Source organism: Anser brachyrhynchus, assembly GCF_964034855.1.
Source record: "Anser brachyrhynchus genome assembly, chromosome: Z".
In the NCBI taxonomy this organism is placed as follows: Eukaryota; Metazoa; Chordata; class Aves; order Anseriformes; family Anatidae; genus Anser; species Anser brachyrhynchus.
Genome location: NC_137697.1, coordinates 41985243 through 42005089, shown reverse-complemented (window position 1 = coordinate 42005089; position 19847 = coordinate 41985243). Strand labels below are relative to the sequence as shown.

At 45.0% G+C, this 19847-nt stretch overlaps 1 protein-coding gene and 1 long non-coding RNA gene across 16 annotated transcripts in view; one reads left to right on the top strand and one right to left on the bottom strand.

Moving 5' to 3' along the window:
* SPIN1 (spindlin 1) overlaps positions 1 to 7502 on the bottom strand; it is a 60630-nt gene extending 53128 nt beyond the window's left edge. The window contains exon 1 of one of the 5 annotated variants that reach the window (XM_080573558.1): positions 7152 to 7502. The gene's annotated coding sequence lies outside the window, so the exon portion shown is untranslated. The other 4 variants (XM_080573557.1, XM_080573555.1, XM_080573559.1 and 1 more) reach the window with 4 other exon arrangements.
* A 45-nt stretch (positions 7503 to 7547) lies between these two features.
* The window catches only part of LOC308185443, a 102545-nt gene continuing 90245 nt past the window's right edge, over positions 7548 to 19847 (top strand). For all 11 annotated transcript variants that reach the window (XR_013943370.1, XR_013943371.1, XR_013943372.1 and 8 more), the window contains exon 1: positions 7548 to 7980. This is a non-coding gene — a long non-coding RNA (uncharacterized lncRNA). The remainder of the gene's footprint in view (positions 7981 to 19847) is intronic.

Genomic DNA, 19847 nt, shown 5'->3' with positions numbered 1-19847 from the left:
CATGTCATAGAGATGTGGATGGAAGTGGTCTGAACATTTATACAACATTACAAATTCCTTTAAGTCACGTGGTATGCTGACATCTAAGTAGCATCTGCATAGCAAATGGGACACATCTTGATATACAGAAAGTACTTACAAGGAAAACCAGTATTAAGAAACATCAGCATCTGACTTCCAATCATAAAACTAAAAAACTTGGCAGAGTAGTCAGGCAAGGAAAACGAGAAAAACAAACTATATAAATATATATATCAGTTTTATATATATATATATATATAAATTCTCTCACACTGGATATGAGAAACAAGCTATCTGATCATGTTAGAAAAGATAACCCTTCCATAACAATTTTCTCCTTTGGTTCAGCTTCAGTTAACAGCTTCTAAAGATTTTTATTTTTTAGTATTTCATCAAATGAGTTTTAGAGTCATTTAAAAAAAAAAAAAGAAACACATTCTCATGCCTTACCAGCAGGAAGTCAAGTTTTACCTAATACCTGGGGGAAAAAGAGGGAAGTAAGCAAGGAAAAACAAAATGAAAGCACAAAAAGTTCACAGCAACAGGCCTTAAAGTCTACAAAAACTGGCCTTTTATTTTTGCTTCCTCAAAAATATACTCTTAGTGAGATTCCTTCATTTGCTAAACACTAAGCAAATAAAGTGTTACATTAAGAAAAACACTTTAAAGCAGTTATTGCATCAGCTGGATGTTTACAGATCTCAACATGTCAAAAAGTGAATCTTGGCAATGGATGACACGGGCTAAGAAGTCAATGGAAGAACACATGGATCAAAATAATAGAGGAATTACTGAAGCATGAGATCAACTAGAAGTACTTGTTACCTTCAAGACTTTACATTTTAATTGTTAATTTCACAGACATGTAGAACTGCGTCACGACTTATTTGATTTACTGAAAAATATTTCTTGTAAAAAAAATAGAAGACTATTCATTTCTACGGTAGCCAGCAAACTATCAAAGTTAACTGACTTTTTCCTAAGGCTTATTTCCCAATATGAACAAATGAACAGTTTTGGAAAAGAAGGTTTTACTAATACTTAGTTTTTAATTTGGCTAGAAATAGCCCAGCAATGCCCACGGTTACAAAAACACTGGAGTGTCCTCACTTAGAAGCACCAAACGCCCAAAGGTTTGGCAAGTTATTGAACTATTGGCTCATCATGGGACACTTATTAAAGCAACAATATTGATTTCTGACCAGTTCACCAACACAAACAAGACAGAAGAAAAATCTTCCAGGTATCATACAAAAGAACAATTCCAACTTAGAGCAAAGATGCTATAAACAACACATAACTTCAGTAAGGCTAACAAAGCATATCTGGATTTTACAGAATAAAACTCATTTCCAGCAACAAAATTAGAATGTACTAGAGTAAGAAACGTGACTAAATGGTTCTTTTCAGTCCACATCCATCCTTAAACAGGTGGGTTGTGGACAGTGTGTTTTTATTTTGTTCATTTTGTTCAGTAGCCTGAAGACCAGGCTTAAGTATCCAAAGGTCTATTCAGATAGAAGAGCTGCATACCTCAGTTTCCTTTTGGTACCATTTCACACTACTACCAGAAGAGCGGTGACTGCAAAATTTGGTGGCTATTGTAATGAACGACAGATTATTTACTACTAGTGAACTATTCTAGTGACTTTACCGAAATTGTTTTCTTGAACAGGTTGTTAAATGTAAAAAAGAGTAACTGACTGCTGCAGGAAACTAATGATATATCAAGTTACAGACTTTTGCTCAGACTTTTCCATCTGAGTATTACAGTTGGCTCAGGAGCCATGACGTAGATACACATTCCAAAATGATCTTGTAACTTGGATGACTCCACTCAAGTTTTACGTTGTTGTAAACTCATTACTACAATTTATTTTCTACTCATGCCCGTTAATCAACGCTTGCTAATATGGATAGAAAAAACAGGTGAAAGGAGTCACAAAATTGAAAAGTATTTATATATGATATTACACTGTAACGCTAGAATTAAGTAACTATGTATCAGTTAAAAGCTGTATGACCATGCCATCTCAGTGCTTCTCTACTAGAAGCTTCCAAAGCCAAATAGACAAAGACGACAGAGCTAACTAGGACGTTCGTTACTTCAGGGCACCGCTAAGGTATTAAGAGAAGCCAGGGCAATCCACACGCATATGCTTTGAATAAATCCCATGTCTTCAACCTTTGAAGAATTAAACGTTTACTACAAGTGACAATAGCACGTCTTGAAAGCAATAGGAGGCATCTATCTCTGCATCATCACCATTCTCCCCTAGAGTTACAACCTAGATATAAATCTGTTCACAGTAGGCCATTTCAGATGTGCCCAGCGAACTACCTTATTTTCGTTTTAGGCCGTAAGAAAGCAATAAAATAAACAATTTCCATCGAAGCCAGAAGGGGGTGCTCTGAATAACTGAGGTTGGGAGGGGTATCAAACTGAACGTTTGCCTTGCGTTATGAGAGGTCAGAAGCATGCTGTCTTGTTTTAGCTCAGGAGCTCAGTTAAGTCACGATGCCGTGCCTTTTGAACAAAAAAGGAAGCTGGAAGGCAGGAGTGCTCCTTTTAACAAAAAGGAAATGCTTCAGTTTGCTATTGTCATCACAAGGGCAAATTAATCTGTGATAGAAAACTAGCAACATAAAGACGTGGCAAGCGTTAATTCCAGTTTTGTACCCCATGATCTGCCAGCTATTTGAGATACTGACAAGATGATACAGGGAATACAACAGAACACAAAAAGCCTGTGCTGCGTTTTTTTTTTTTTTTAAATCTGCACAATGCCTGTTCTGACCCAACTAGTTCAGGTCTTTTAAATGTGACTGTGCTGAGTTGATACCTTACGCTGAACTACACCCTGAAACGAAAGAAACGGCCCTCGATCATTCTGCAAGTGTAATACAGTATTTCGTCTGTGCCAGCACTTTGGTGCATCGGCCTCCCCCCACCCAAAAAGAGAAAATGATACGCACATTCCAATCGAGCCTCTCTCAGCGGGGCTCATCCAGCTCTCCCCCTCCCCTCCTGCCCTCCCCCCGGCCTTGCCAGGCTCCCAAACCCCTTCTGATTTTTAGGTTTCATTTTGTGGTAAACAGCAAAACGAAAGGAAAAAACTCCCAAAGCGAGGATCCTTACCCTTGAAATCCCGCCATGCGCGCAATAAGGAGGGTGAATTGTTTTTCCTCCTTTTTTTGGATGGGAGATGAGGGGGGAGGGGGAAGAAACAAAAGCCTAATCGGAGATGAGGCTAAGCGGCGGAGACAGAGGGAGAAGGCGGAGAGCTTGGTGGAGAAGCAGGGCGAGCGTCAGCCATGTTGTGTGTGTGTGTGTGTGTGTGTGTGTGTTGGTCCAGTATTTACAAACCTGCAGCTGCAGCAGCGCTCGGAGCCTGGGAGCGAGGGGAAGGAAGGGAGGGAGCGAGCAGGGCGAGGAGGGAGGGAGGGAGGGAGGGAGGAGAGAGCGAGAGGCACCGGGAGAGCAAGGGCAGGGAGGGAGGGATGGAGGAGGGGAAAGCGGCGGCAGACAAAGGATCCCCGCACCGCCCGGGCGCAGCGCAGCGCACTCACTCACACACACACACGCTCGGGGCGCCTCGCCCCCGCTACCCCGGGGGCCGCTGCCGTGCGGGCGGCCCCTGGGCGGGCCCCAGCCCGGCGGTGCAATGCAATGGCTCGGCGGCGGAGGGGAAGGGGGGAGCTGGGGGGGAGAAGGGGGGGCGGTGTGCTGAAGGGGGGGGGGGGGGGGGGGGGGCGGGCGCCGAGCGGGGCCGCGGAGCGCGGAAGGGTGGCGGTGGTGGTGGTGGGGCCGGGGGCGGAGCGGAGAGGGACGGAGGGAGGAGGGCAGGGTGCGGGCCGCCGCGGGCGCACACATCGCGGCGGCCCCGGGGGAGGGGAAGGGGAGGGAGGGGAGGCGAGGCCGGGCCGGGAGCGGCGGCGGCGGCTCCCTCCCCGCACAGCGACTCCCTCCGGCCCTGGCCGGTACTGGGCCGGGCCCGGCCAAGGGCGGCGCGACGGGCTGCGCTCCCCCCCCGCCTCCCCTCCGCCGCCTCCCCGCTCGCTCACCTGCCGCCGGGGCGGGCGCCCGGGGGTGCCAGGCGGGCGGCCCGGGGGTGCCAGCGCTGCAGCCGCCGCCAGCCGCCGCCGCCGCCGCTGCTGCCGCCCCCCCGCCTCGCCTCGCCGCGCCGTGCCTTGCCGTGCCGCTCAGCTCCTCCGCGGCGGCAGCGGGGACGGCCGCTCCCCTTGTCTCGCTTGCCCCCCGCCGCCGTCGCCGCCGCCGCCTCCTGCTCGCCTCTGCCACATTTGGAGCCCCCTCTGCCTACGCCAGCTCAGCCGCCAGGATAGAGGCCCTCTCACCTTCCTGCCAAATAGTGAGCCAACCGCAGCCAGCCGTTCAAAACACAGGGCCGGGCCCCGCCCTCCGCCGCCGCCCGCCCCCCCCCCCACTCGCCCGCCCCGCTTCCGCGCAGGCGCACTGCGCCGCCACAACTGCGACAGGAGCGCAGGGAGCGCGCCCCGCCCCGCCGCTGACTGGAGCAGCGCGCATGCGCGGCCGCTAGCACATCGCCCCCTTCCCCGCGTCCTCGGCCGTTACTCGGCGCCTGCGCCCCCAGGCCGCCCGTCAGTGAGCCCCCAGCCGCCACACGGGCTCGTCCCCCGCCGCCCGTCGCTGCGTCTTCGGTCCCTTCGGCCGTCCCACTGGCTTCAGAGCCACCGGCGGCGTCCCCGCGACCCGTGAAAGTGCGGCTGGCCTTGCCGCTGCGGGCGGAGGGAGCGCACGGCTGCCTGAGGGCGGGCAGCTCCTCGTGGGGCGCAGGGGATGGCGGCTGTCAGGTGCTGGCTGTGGGAGTTGGGTGGTGGGACGGTGCTGGCATGAGAGCCGGGAGACCTCGGAAGGAGAAAGGCTGAGCTTGGTGTGAAGCTGTCTTCATGTTGGAGGAGCGGCGGCATTACTTTGTGGGATGGCGGAGCAGTTCCTTCAGCGGGGTTCCTTTCAAGATGTGTCCTCGTTTGGTTCCACGTAACAGGGAAGAAACGAGTCTCTGTGTGGAGCAGGGGTGCACCTCAGAAATCCCAGATGAACAACAGCAAGAGCCTTAGGGACAACTTTCTTAGAGTCTTCACGACTTCCAGCCTAACTTGGTGCTCCCTACTTCTGTCTTCCATTACACTGAAGAACAATTCCTGATATGGCAGCTGAGAGAAGTCAAAAGATGTTTAGAAATTGCCAGAAAAGTCTCATCTACTGAACCATTAGTGTTAAATCCAGGGACATCTAGAACAGGGGCAGCAAGCTTCTTAACTCTTGCAGTGGCCACCATTTTTTAATTAAGGAAATGTGCACAGTCTTGAGAGAGTTAAATACAAGGAAGAAATTCAGTGAGACATACTAGAGGTTGTCACAGAATCACAGAATGGTTTAGGTTGAAAGGGACCTTAAAGATCATCCAGTTCCAATCCCCTGCCATGGGCAGGGATGCCATCCACTAGACCAGACTGATCGAAGCCCCATCCAGCCTGGCCTTGAACACCTCCAGGGATGAGGCATCCACAACTTCTCTGGGCAACCTATGCCAGTGCCTCACCACCCTCTGACTAAAGAATTTCTTCCTAATGTCTCATCTAAATCTACACTCTTTTAGTTTACAGCCATTATTCCTTGTCCTACCACTACACTTGGTGACAAAGAGTCCCTCAGCTTTTCTGTGGGCCCCCTTTAGGTACTGGAAGGCCGCTAGAAGATCTCCTTGGAGCCTTCTCCAGGCTGAACAACCTCAATTCCCTCAGACCCTCTTCATAAAAGAGGTGCTCTAGCCCTCTGGTCACCTTTATGGACCTCCTCTGGACTCATTCTAATATTTCAGTGTTCTTGTGTTGGAGGCCCCAGAGATGAGTGCTGTTCTCCAGGTGGAGCATCACAAGAGAAGAGTAGAGGGGGAGAATCACCTCCTTCACCCTGCTGGCTGTACTTCTTTTGATGCAACCCAGGGTACAGTTGGCTTTCTAGGCAGCAAGCACACATTGCCAGCTTGTGTTGAGCTTCTCATCCACCAACATCTTCAGGTCCATCTCCTTAGAGCTGCTTTCAATCCATTCTCCACGCAGCCTGTATTTGACCTTGGGATTGCCTCGGCCAAGATGCAGGACCTTGCACTTGGCCCTGTTGAACTTCAAGAGGTTTGCCCAGGCCCACCTCTCAAACCTGTGGAGGTCCCTCTGGATGGCATCCCTTCACTCCAGTGTGTTGACCACACCACACAGTGTGGTGTCATCAGCACAGAAAAGAGAATAACAGTTTAGACAGAGTGATGAAAATGAGTTGTGGTGTCATCAAGTCATGGTCCCTCATGGTTTGCTACATTGTTCAAGTGTGGAAGTCCATGAGCCATTCATAGCTTCAGACTGACAACAGGATGGGAAACATCGATGAGTAGGATGGTGTTCTCTGACAGACTAAATAATTGGTCCAACACTGAAAGCGAGTGAGCAGCTGAGGCACGGTCTGCCTCAACAAATGCAATGGGTACTTTTTTCAGAGTAGGCCTTGGCACGCATATCAGACACATTATCAGAGACACGATTTTTCCTTTAAAACGTTGTAAGACAAAGAAAGGTTAATGCATCAACAACCGTAAAGTATTGTTAGGTGTAGGTATGTGACTAGGAGAGACATGCAGTCAATGTACAAAAATGGAAAATGATTTTTGGAAATTAGTTCAAGCAAGTCTACACGTTTGGGATCTGTACAGTCAATGGTAGCAACTGTGCAGGGAAAGGTCCAAATTCCCAAATGTAGTCTTTTTTTGAGATAGAAAATAAAATATCAGACCAGAAGTGTACAAGCATGTATATTTTGCTTAAAACAGGAGAATAAAGAATTGCAACTTCAGAGAGCTCTATGTTAATTTCACAATTCTCAATTTCTTCAAAGATGGTCTGTAACGGTTGGAATTCTTCTGACAAAGGGTTCCCCCAGAATCTGGGAGATTTTTCATTTGCACCTTAGGGAAACTTTTAGCAAAGATGACTAAAGATACAGTTCTCAAAGACCATTAGAAAAAAGTGTGAGTGTGTGTGCGGAAGAAAGGAGTTCATTCTCTTAGAACAGTGAGGTAAGGAAAATTACATACCTGTCTTGAAGTTTTGTGTGGGATGGAGTGCAATTCTCTGCTGTCTGATTTGGACCTTCTTGCTTTCCTTCCATGCTTCCACTTACGCTTCCATGCTTCTGTCTTTCCTATGCATAGACCCTATAGTTAAGTGAAACACCATCTTTTTAGATTTTCTTGTATTAGGTGAGTCCTTAGCTTTAAAACTCTTGAGGCAGTACAGGCTCAGAATAAAAATTTTCTGCTAATCCTGGACGAGTCGGGGCAGTTGTAGTGGTCCTCTCCTGGGAATAAAAGGGAGGTTCCAGAGAGCCATTACTTTGGGAAGCCACCTAGAGCAGGATCATCAGGAGCCAGTAGCTCTTCTTCTCTTTTTGTGTACTGGGCATTGTCTACAGAAGACTCTGTGTTCTTACCTGGAGGGAGAATTCATGGCCATGCATTTCCATGGCAGACCTATCAGTGGTCCTGTGACCCCTGAGCTGGGCAAAAAGTCTGTCCAATTGATTGAGAAGGTTTGAGATAGATGGCCCATCAAGGCCATTTACCCATTCTTTTGTATTGCTAACAGCTGCTGCCTGACTCATCCTTATGCAGGGCAGGGCAAACCTGACTCTTTAACCCTTGCAGCTTTGGATGTGACCTTCTGCTTCAGCCAGACTCGAACTGTGTGAGCCGGGATTGCTTGAGCGCAAGCCTGGAGCCTGCATTATGCTCCCCACTCAGTCTTTGCTGGGCACCTTCCAGGGTGTTTTTCTAGAAGAAGAACTGTGAGTGACGGCAAGTCAGTGTCTCAGGCTGTACAAGTTTTCATTTGGTCCAACAAGCCATCCAAAATTTTGCAAGAACTGTGAGTATTTGAATTTGTTATTATGGGGTGGAACATGATTGAGAACATCTCTTATGGGAGAGTGACCAATTGAGCGAAGTCTAACAGTACTCATAATGTCTTGCCCCTGCCTACCTTAGCATTGATGCTAGAAATATATTGTTATGGAAATGAAGGGTGCTGTTTTTCAAATTGCTTTAACTGCTCTAATAGTTGATGTAAGATGGACTGAGTGAATAAGGTTCATTTTGAGAACCTCTCTCTATATTGAGACCTATACCAAATAAAATATGGGATAAGAATTGGTAAATTTGAAATTGGAGCTTAATAATGACATGCTGTTTAAATGGGGTTGTCAAATCAGAAATCCCATGTGAATGTCAGAGTTATTACAGGAACAGCTATTGAGAAATGCAACTATTTGTTTAATTTTCCTAGATTTAAATGACAGTAATTGCCAGGAGCTCTGACACACAAAACTTTACCTACCTAGACCATAGAGCAGTTATTCTTTACTAAATCAAATGTACATGAAGTAAGTTAGTGGGGTGTGGCAACAAACAAGGATTATGTTTCTCTAACCTTTGAAGATCACAGACAACACCAGGACTCATACTCATAACAACCTTCTGCATTCATAGTTTTAGAGATGTTTATTTGTTTGTATAGTGGTTCATCTCTCTTGAAAACATTACTAAGTGCTACTTTGATTGCAAACAGAAGTGGATTACAGGATAGACATTAAATACGTCAGCATCTGAAATTATGAAAAATCAGTTGTTGTGTATCTGGATGTTAAGTAGCATTTATCAATGGACTGCATTCAGTTAGAGATATATCTGTCATGGTTATTTGTTATTTGATCAATTATACAACCTCTGTAAAAATTTGACCTATTCTAGCTGTTCCAGTCATGAAAATGATTATAATCTTTAATACATTCTGAGCTTGCATACTTACTATAGCCATATGTACATTATTTTCCAAATATTGAGTACTTGAAAGCAAAAACAATTCATGATTTTCTAGAATATTTTCCCATTTCAGAAGTCTTCTACCAATATCCCACTGTCTGGTGTCTAGTTGGTTTTACAGCATAACTAGCAAATAAATCTGCTCCATTAGGACCTATAAAGTTCTGCAAACCTCTTTTAAACTTGAATTTGTATGTTTCTAAATGCCCTGGTTTGTTCTGTTTTAGAGGTACATTTCATTGATGATGAAAGGATTAAGCCCATGCATAGTTTGATTTTTTTCTTCCCAATGCCAAAGTGTAATTCTCTTTCAGACTTTCCCTAAAGATAATATACACTTTCACAAAGTGTTTGAAGGAGATAACTGACATATCTTTACTGGATGTGGTTCCATTCAGTGGGATGAGCCAATCTGAGACTTTTCTTATTCAAATCTCTGTCTTTAATGGCCCAGTTGAAGGACTTTGTCACCCAGTGTTATAGGGACAGACAGATTCTTTTAGGGATCCTCTGTAGAATGAGGACCGGCCACAGGGTTGCAGTTACGTGTAGAGCATTATTACAGGTACCCTCTTTGCTGTGTTAAAAACTCTCTGGACAGCCATGCGCAGAGAGTAGTGGTGAATGGAGTGAAGTCCGGCTGGCGACTGGTCACCAGCAGCATTTCCCAGGCGTCAGTGTTGGGGCCCATCCTCTTTAATATCTTTATTGATGATTTGGATGAGGGAATTGAATGCTCCCTCAGTAAGTCTGCAGACAACACCAAGTTAGGGGGAAGTGTTGATCTGCTGGAGGGTAGGAAGGCCCTGCAGAGGAACTTGGAGAGGTGGGGTTGATGGGCAGAGGCCAATGGGATGAGGTTCAACATGGCTGAGTGCTGGGTCCCGCACTTTGGTCACAACGACCCCATGTAACACTACAGGCTTGGGGCAGAGTGGCTGGAAAGCTGTGCAGAGAAAAAGGATCTGGGGGTGTTGGTCTACGCGCCCCTGAACATGAGCCAACAGTGTGCCCAGGTGGAAAAGAAGGTCAACGGCATCCTGGCTTGTGTCAGGAATAGTGTAGCCAGCAGGGCCAGGGAGGTGATCGTCCCCCTGTACTCTGCTCTGGTGAGGCCGCACCTTGAGTGCTGTGTTCAGTTTTGGGTGCTCAGTACAAGAAGGACATCGAGGCCCTGGAGCACATCCAGAGAAGGGCTACAAAGCTGGTGAAGGGTCTGGAACACAAGTCCTGTGAGAAGCAGCTGAGGGAACTGGGGTTGTTTAGTCTGGAGAAGAGGAGGCTATTTATGTAGAGAGCCTTATTGCTCTCTACAACTACCTGAAAGAAAGGTGTGGGGAGCTGGGGGTTGGCCTCTTCTCGCAGATAACTTGTGATAGCACTAGAGGGAATGGCCTCAAGTTGCGCCAGGGGAGGTTTAGGCTGGCAATTATGAGACATTTCTTCTCAGAAAGAGCAGTCAGGCATTGGAACAAGTTGCCCAGGGAGGTGGTGGAGTCACCGTCCCTGGAGGTGTTTAAGGAAAGGTTAGACGTGGTGCCTAGGGACATGGTTTAGAGAGAGACATAGATGGTAGGGGATGTTTGGACCAGATGATTTTGGAGGTATTTTCCAGCCTTAATGATTCTATGATTACATGAAAATTTTAGCAATCAGCATAGAGTATTATCTATGATTTCTAGCAGTTAGCATAGTTTATTTTTAAGCAGAATTTCTAATAATTGCCATAGCTTACCATTACACAGAACTGCTAGCAACTAGCATAATTCTCTTATCTGGAATTCTGAGTTACCTGAGTTACTCTTCAGTCACCTGGACCCTCTGAAGATTGGCTCAAATTCTTAATGATCAGTGTGTGATACAATAATCATAATTTTCACCTAAAAGAACATGAGTCACTCAACTGATCCTTGGAGGAAGATGGCAATGGTGGAGGCATTCCTGACCACCAGGCAAACAACCGTTTTGCTGTCCAGCAGCAGTTCTGGTCCAAGTCCCTCTTAGGATGTGCTGCTTCTTGATTTTGTATCTCAAATGCTGTTACACTTCCCTGTTCCATAACGGGTGTCATCACGCACTGGTGACCCAGTGCTTGGGCTTTGGTATCTCTGGCAGGCTGATGTTCTTATCACAGTGCCAAAAACAGGGAGAGAAAAGGGAGGTTATATGTGATCAGCCCCCTTACATGTTATGACAGTTTGCCTTACAAAATGGTGTTGGTTATGTTAACCATATTACCAGGGGTCAGAAGAGGGTACCAGGCACAGGAGTCCATTCTGCAACAACTCTGTTGGTTTTAAGACAGGTGAGAGTGATTTACCAAGGTACAGTTCGTCTCTTTTAAGAGACAGCCTGTCTCTTTTAAGACTTTAGGCCCTGTTACAAAAGCAAAACTAAAAGGAGAACTTGCAGCTCAAGCAATAGGTGACAGTGCTGCCTCATGGGTCTCAGTATAAACATCAGGGGTGATGCTGACATCTGGGATTTTCCCTGCATAATTCCACAGTGGTTTACAAGACACAATAATTCCTTTCTGATCATCTATGAAAGCGTGTGTGCTATAACAAAAGCATAGCAAATCACCAGAGGCACACAGGACTATCAGGTCATCTGAGAGTATGGAAGCTATGAGAGGTGTATTCATTTGTTTCACTCATGCTGTTGCCTTCGAACCATTGCATAGAAGAGTCCAATACAGCGTACTACTGTGTATAGCAACTCCAAACTGGTAGAGGCACATGTCTTAGCTCATCATCAGTTTTTTGTTTTTTTTTTTATGTGTGTGTGTGTGCGTGTGTGTGAAGAGTAGAACTAGAGAAAGGTGTTTTGGCCAAACCGGCACCCCCATGCCCCAGTAAAGGACAAATTGTAGCAGAAGTGTTTGAAACTATTTACATTCTAATAGCTATTACCACTCTGTGCAAAGATGAAATTTATGTTAATCAAATCTGCTCAGGGAACTCACCTATGGGTGCTTATCTTTGGCAGATGAAGGTTCACTTTTCTATTTGTTCAACTGAGAAGAATGGAATAATTTCCTCCATGGCCTGCCACGTTTACCCTGTGAAATTTCAGCCTGATAAACATCAGGACTAACCTCATCCACAAAGTAGGCTGGTCCATCCCACTTATGTGTCAGAGAACGTTTGTTCACAGGGTATTGTTTCCCGTACACTATTGCCTGATTTACACCCCACATAACTGGTTTTCAGTCACATGCTAACCTTTCATCCATATCCATTTGGGCTTTCCCCAGTTGTCTTCCTACGTGTTGGTGAGCCCTGGTTATTTCTATGTTTCTACCTACTCTTCTGTAGTTACTTTGTGCTTGGGTCAGGTTCCAAACCTATTCCAAAATCCTGACCTATTCCAAACCCTGAGGGCTTAGGCATTCTCATTTGCTGCCCCGTCATAAATTGGGACTATAACCATGAGTTGCTTTAGATTCTCTCAGCTCCATGAAAATGATGGGGAGTTTCTTATCCTAATTCTTGCATTGCAGTTAGCTTTGCAATGTTTTTCTAAAGCTTCCTTAATTGTGTGGTTTACCTAAATGTGAAGATATGGAGGGCCTGGCAGTGTAGAACCTCTGCTTTATTCCTAGGGCTTTGCACAGTTTGTACATAACTTTTCTGGCAAAGGGGGTGCAGAGATCAAAACCTATTGTATGGGGCAGACTCGATTATAAAAAGATGTTAAAGAACAACTTTGCAATCATGGCTGCAGTATTGGTTACTTAAAGGTTCTACAACAACCAAAATCTATATGTTTTGAACTGTCACTGGCAGAGGTACCACAAAGTCAATCAGCTGACCACAGCCATTTAATATATCGGTGCTGGACTGGAGCTTTTACTTCTGTGTAATCTGCATTGGCCATGGACAAGAAAGTCAGTTCTCATACTAGCAGCCTACATTTGTTTTTATAGTAGGCCTCCACCTAGTGTCATTCACTCTTCTTGCGGTGTAATAATTATTTCTCTCCTTTATTGTGGTGAGTTGATCTGATTTATCTTTTCCTTCTTCAGCCAGTTCTTTAAACTCAGGGTCTCGTTCCAAGAGGATGCTAAATTCCAAAATTGACTCTCCCAGTTCTGCCCTGAACACAAGCTGTGACAGCTGCAAGCAGGATAGTGTTCTGTGCTGTGCTCAGACTTGTATACAGCTTACTTGGACATATTACTGACCCTATTTCTTATTTCCAGTGTGCTGTTTCAGTTTGCTCTTCACTATGGTCACAAGTGTGTGTGGTTCTGATAACTCCTTTTCTCATCTGGAAAAGATTAGCTATTTGTTGCCATTCAGCTCTGTGCTACTGGCTTGCCATCTGAAGTCTCCAGATTCCTAGTTAATTGAGCAGGAAGGCCAGACTGTTGCCAAACTTGATCTAGGCTGAGTCCATAAAAACTGCCGGAAGAACATTTGACAATTCAAATTCTCAAAATTTCCAGCACTACCTGTGGCTCTGTGGTGGTTTTACCCTGCTGGGCAGCTAAACTCCGCTAAACCACTCTTTCACTCCTCCTCCTCAAAAGGAGAGGGAAGAAGAAAGTATGACGGAAAGAAAAAAAGGCTCACGGGTTGAGATAAGGGTTTTTTAATGAAAGGGTAAAGGAAGAGGGGGAAAAAATAAAAGGCCATGTGGAAGCAAAGAGGGAAGAAAAAAATAATTATTCTCTACTTTCCATCAACAAGCAATGCTTGGCCATGTCCTGGGAAGCAGGGCTTCAATACGTGTGTCATTTTTTTGTGAGGACAGACATTTTCCTAACAAGAGCCCCCCCCCTCCTTCCCTTTTCCTACCTTTTATTGCTGCGTGTGACCTCATACGGTATGGAATATTGCTTTGGTCAGCTGCCCCGGTGATGTCCCCTCTTGCCCACCCCCTAGCAACTGGCTTTGGGGGATTTGTAGAGGGAGCCTTGGTTCTGTGCCAGCACTGCTCAGCAATAGACAAAACACTGGTGTGGTAACAGTGCTGTTCTAGTTACAAGTGCAAAGCACAGCACTGCATGGGCTGCTGCAGGGAAAGTTAACTCCATCTCAGCCGGACCCAATACAGTAGTTCATGCAGACTGAGGACATGCTAAACCAGATGGTACTCTGCCCTCTAGGATATAACATCTCCAATTCTTGTTTCTGTAATATTTTTGTGAAAGGAAGACCTTTCCATTTTACCAGATGGTAAACCCTTTTTTACAGTTTGCTCATGTGATTTACTCCATTTTGCAGGCCAAGAGACTTTTTTTACTTTGGGGAGGGGAAAAATATACAGTTCGCCCTCCACTAACAACCCATATAGGGCTGCAGATTCCTGGGATGGAGTTTTGACTACAGCATTGACTTTGCTGACACTATGATGAACTAAAGCTACTGTCTGTTGTACAGTTCTGGTGTTGCTAACCTGACTCTCCTTGTTTTTACCTGAAATTACTTACATTAAAGGAAGTTTACTTACAGTTTTCATCATCACTTTGGACATTTCAATTACATAACTCCAATGTTTCATACTCCATACTAAGGCAAGGCAAACCTTTTCACATGAGCTGAACTTCTATTCATTTACATCCAAAGTCTGGATGCATAAGCCTTGACTTGCCTGTTTGAATTTGAGAATTGGTGGCTCCAGTGCTTTCATAGGAACCAGGTAACTGATGTAAAAGGGGAGAGATGGGTCTGGGTGGGCTAATGCAGTAGCACTTTGTAAATATATAAGTGCTTAACTCTGTTCCTTTTCCCACATCCTTTTCATACTTTTACAGTTTCTCTTGAGTTGCCACTATGGAGCCTTGGCTTTTTTTTTTTTTTTTTTTTTTGCAAAGGACTTAGTAATGTCTCGGGAAAAAGTAATTAGGCCTAAGAATGACCATAATGAGTGAGTATTGGTTAGTGCAGGATTTTTGTAGTGTTTCCAACTTCTGAACATCCAGGGATCAACCATTTTTCACCCAAGAACATCTCTAAGTATTTGACTTAGTTTTGAACTAACTGAGCCTTTTGCCTACTGACTTTTAAGTCATATTTTAATTGCAACAGGAAGTACTTCTTCCCTGAGTTCTTTTGTTCTCTCCTTGGTGGGTGAGTGGATTAAAATGTCATTGACATATGACATTACAAACTGCTTGGATTCTGATCACAATTTTTCTGACATATGTGATTACATGTGAATAGAAGATACTGAGGGAAGACTAGTAACTTTGGGGGTGTAAGTGAATGCAAACAGAAGTCCTGAAGTGCAAAGCTCACATTTGTAACAGAAAGCTTGCTGCAAGGGCACAAGGGTTTCTGTTACAGTGATGATTACTTACAAAGACCCTGCTGCAATTGCTGTCACAACTTCCTTTTATTTGGCAACCACAAGAGTTTCCAGAGTGTACAGGCAGTCAAAGCTCTTTAGGCCAAGCTTCAAAGTCTGATCTCCTTTGCGCACAGGCCGCATAGAAACATTACAGATTGTCTCTATGAGAACACCTTGAAGTACAAAATTTTCTATTACCTTAATTACTACCTCAGTCTCAACTCAGTATTTATTTTTCAAGTTGCATGATCAGGTCCTTCAGTCATTGTATCAGCTTTAATCCTACCACACTCAGTCTTGTTTTGTGTCCAGGTTTTCATGAATTTACCTGCCTAAGCATCATCAGTTGTGGTTGCAATGGGTCCAACAATGGTAGTGCATTACTGCTATGCACAACAGGAATGACTGGGTCCTTCCTCAAAATACCATTAAAAAGTATTTGACAAATCCACAGTAAGATAATTTTACTTTAAGTTTGATACACCCCAAATTCTTCCTTTTGGGCTTTTACTAATAGTGCTATGTCTTATTCCCTTTAATTTCTCTGGTTGTAATGTAATGTTTTCCCAAAGTGGGGCATCCAGATGCGCTCCATCTTAGCTACTTAAAATGTCCTGCTCTTGAGGTTTTCTGGCTTGAGTTTACCATAGACAGTGCAATAATGTTCATGGATGCTCCTGTGTCTGTTAAGAACTTGACGCAGTGAAAACTCAATAACCAAAGTTACTAAGCAAGTATTCTTTATTACAGCACTGAGTGTGGGGGGGATCACTCTGCCTAACACACACACCAAGAGTTACTGGCAGTGTGCTTATATTAGTGCAATATATACATATTAATTGCATTTCCCATATGTCTCTTGCATATTCGTCATGTCTCTGAAGAATCATTAACATAGGTTCCTGCCCCTATTCACATGCATACTGGAGTCCTTGGGTGGTTGCTTGGTGTACTCTGGTGGTCTTTTGATGATGGCCAGAAGTCTTCCTCACTGCTAAACCTGTGACCTTTCCTTTCTTTGACAGACTTCAGCAGTCAAGCCAGTTCTTTCTGGTTCCATTATCTATGAATACAGTCTTTTACTCCCTTATCTTTGGGGTTGTCCTGTCCTTTTGGTTAACATGCGTTAGCTAAGACCCACAGAATCAACATCCATTACCTTGTTCTTTGTCTCAAACTGGGCCAGTTTTCCCAGGTTCCTAATGGCCATTTTGACTGAGTATTTTCCTCAAGAATCCACTGGCAAAGGTGTCAGGATTTGTAGTGATTTCTGGTGGAAGCTGCTCTAGTCCCTGCTTCGTCTTTCCAGCTCTGTGAAAGCTTCCATAAAAGTATCAATAGATTGAGTATAGTAGATCATTATATTCTCTCCAAAATCATTCAGTTCCTTTCAGAGTAAATATCTGAACAGATCTTGTGTGCATTCCAGAGATTTTGTAAAGGGATTCCTGTAGGCTGACTTGATCTGCACCTTTCAATGGCCTTGGTTTTCATTATCCACATGGTTTTGGTTAAAGGTTGGTCTCCTCTGGCTAAAGATTAAACTACTGTATGAAGAAATATTGAAGTTTGGGTTTTATGAAGTCTTCTGTCCTGTCCCTGAAGCTGAGTGAGGATTGTGATTAGAATAAATCAGAGTTTGAACAGGCTCACGGTTTTTTACCTGTGACTGACTATGCCTCCTGGTGATTCCAGTGTCCTACAACAGTGCAGTTACTCTCAGAAGAGAGGATTATGACTCTTCACTGGGAATAATGGGGATAAAACCTGCTGCATCCACCTGCTAAGGTCTATGTCTGGATTGGCTAAAATTCATAAGTCTTCCCTAAGCATATGTGCATCTGTGTTAGACAGACTTCCATAAGCCAAGCTGCATCTCCTCCACCTAAATGTGGATACATGCTCTGCGCTTGATTGCACCAATTAGAGTATTCCTATATGAAGGGCCTAAGTGGTCTGCGATGGACTTAGCCTCATGGGGCTTCTATTAGATAGTTTCCCATACTTCTTATTGGACACTTGCTTTGCTGTTTCCCATTATTTCAACCTTTTATGTCACTATAATGCTGGCTGGGTGGAGTCTCCCCAGCTCAGGACTGGAAGGAACTTCTAGGAGTGTGTCTTTGGGAGAAGGTTGCCAAAGTCTGGAAAAAAATATTGAATGAGAAAGTTCAGGGTTTAGAAGAATATCAGAAATTCCTTTTGCCTTCACAACAGCTATTAACACTTCATGCAGAGGAAATTTTCTCTTAGATCTGCAATGATTGCATTGATAAATTGATTACATGGCTTTAGGTTGCTTATGCTAGGAACTAAGTTGCTGTTCTAGCTTTCTCTAGCTCATTTTCTAAATCCTTCTCTAAGTCTTGAACTTTTTCAACTTCTAACTCTAATTGTTTAGTTTGCAAACAAAGGTCCTATGTACACAAGCCCTAAGATTTTCTTTTCTGATTAAGATGGTGTTTTGTTAATTTGGAATTTTAACCTCCTTGGTTTTTGAATTTCTTTTTCTAAGTTTTTTACGTCCTCATCTTTTTCTCCTAGGCGATCCTATGCATGATGTGAGGCATACAACAGAGTCCAAATATCCCAAGTGTCAATTTTATTTCCTTTCAGTTTGGTCAATTTGCAATGTCTAGTGTATGTTTCACATGCAGCAGACATAGAATCTGCTACTTCAGGACAGCTGATGCTCCATGGGCATTTCCATCATTTAATCACCCACTTATAAAGGTTAGTAACATTTTTTGGCTTGAACTGCATGGTCTATTTTATCACTTTCCATACTGCCTTTACACAAACACTGCTGAGAATTTTGGTGCTTCTATAGGTTAAACAATAAGAAGTGTTAAGTGTGATTTCTGTAAGAACCAGTTCTAGAGTTCCATTTTTATTTTTTTCCTGGAGGATACAGAAAGCCAGGCTAAGCCTGCACAAACCATCCACTTTTACTGAAGGACCTGTCCCTCAGTTTACGGGCTGCCGAGTAAAACTATGATGTCCGTGCTCCTTAGGACAGCTTCCTGCATGAAGTATTGTTTAAGAACAACTAGGATTGTCTTGGGGACAATACTTGAAACCATTAGACCACATGTGATATCAAAAAAAGTCATTTGTTGAGAAATTTTTTGCGCTCAATAGCGAGGAATGTGTTCACTCCAACACACCTACATTATTGTTTCTTTACCCTGTAAAGGGAGGAGAAATTAGAAAGGAAATTCCAGACTATAGCTTCTAATCCTGGGCTGAGTCAGGGCAGTTGTAGTGGTCTCCTCCTGGCAACAAAAGAGAGGTTCCAGAGAGACAATACCTTGGGAAGCCACTGAGAGCAGGATCATGCTTGGTGGTGGAGAATCTAATTGGAGGCCTAAAGCTAGCGGTGTCCCCCAGAGGTCAGTACTGGGTCCAGTGTTGTTCAATTTATATATCAACAACCTGGACGATGGAACAGAGTGCACTCTCAGCAAGTTTGCTGATGACACAAAGCTGGGAGGAGTGGCTGGTACCCCAGAGGGCTGTGCTGCCATTCAGAGGGACCTCAACAGGCTGGAGAGATGGGCTGAGAGGAACCTCATGAAGTTCAACAAGGGCAAGTGCAGGGTCCTGCACCTAGGGAGGAACAACCCCAAGCACCAGTACAGGCTGGGGGCTGACCTGCTGGAGAGCAGCTCTGCAGAGGGACCTGGGAGTCCTGGTGGTAAGCAGGATGACCATGAGTCAGCAATGGGCCCTTGTGGTCAAGAAGGCCAATGGTACCCTGGGGTACATTCAGAAGAGTGTTGCCGGCAGGTCAAGGGAGGTGATCCTCCCCCTCTACTCAGCCCTGGTGTGGCCACACCTGGAGTATTGTGTCCAGTTCTGGGCTCCACAGTACAAGAGGGACATGGAGCTACTGGAGTGAGTTCAGAGGAGGGCTATGAAGATGGTTAGAGGACTGAAGGACCAGTTGTAGGAGGACAGGCTGAGAGAACTGGGCCTGTTTAGCCTGGAAAAGAGAAGACTGAGGGGAGACTTCATCAATGCGTATAAATATCTGAGGGGTGTGTGTCGCGAGGATGGAGCCGGTCTCTTTTCAGTTGTGCCCAGAGACAGGATGAGAGGCCATGGGCCCAGACTGAAGCACAGGAGGTTCCGTCTGAATGCGAGGGGGCACTTCTTTACTGTGAGGGTGACAGAGCACTGGGACAGGTTGCCCTGACAGGTTGTGGAGTCTCCTTCTCTAGAGATATTCAAAATCCGTCTGGATGGCAACCTGTGCAATGTGCTCCAGGTGATCCTGCTTGGCAGGGGGGTTGGACTAGATGATCTTTGGGGGTCCCTTCCAACCTCAGCCATTCTGTGATTCTGTGATTATCTCGAGCCAGTAGCTCTTCCTCTCTCTTTTTGGGTACTGGTGATTGTCTACAGAAGACTCTGTGTTCTTACCTGGAGGGAGAATTCATGGCCATGCATTTCCATGGCAGACCTATCAGTGGTCCTGTGACCCCTGAGCTGGGCAAAAAGTCTGTCCAATTGATTGAGAAGGTTTGAGATAGATGGCCCATCAAGGCCATTTACCCATTCTTTTGTATTGCTAACAGCTGCTGCCTGACTCATCCTTATGCAGGGCAGGGCAAA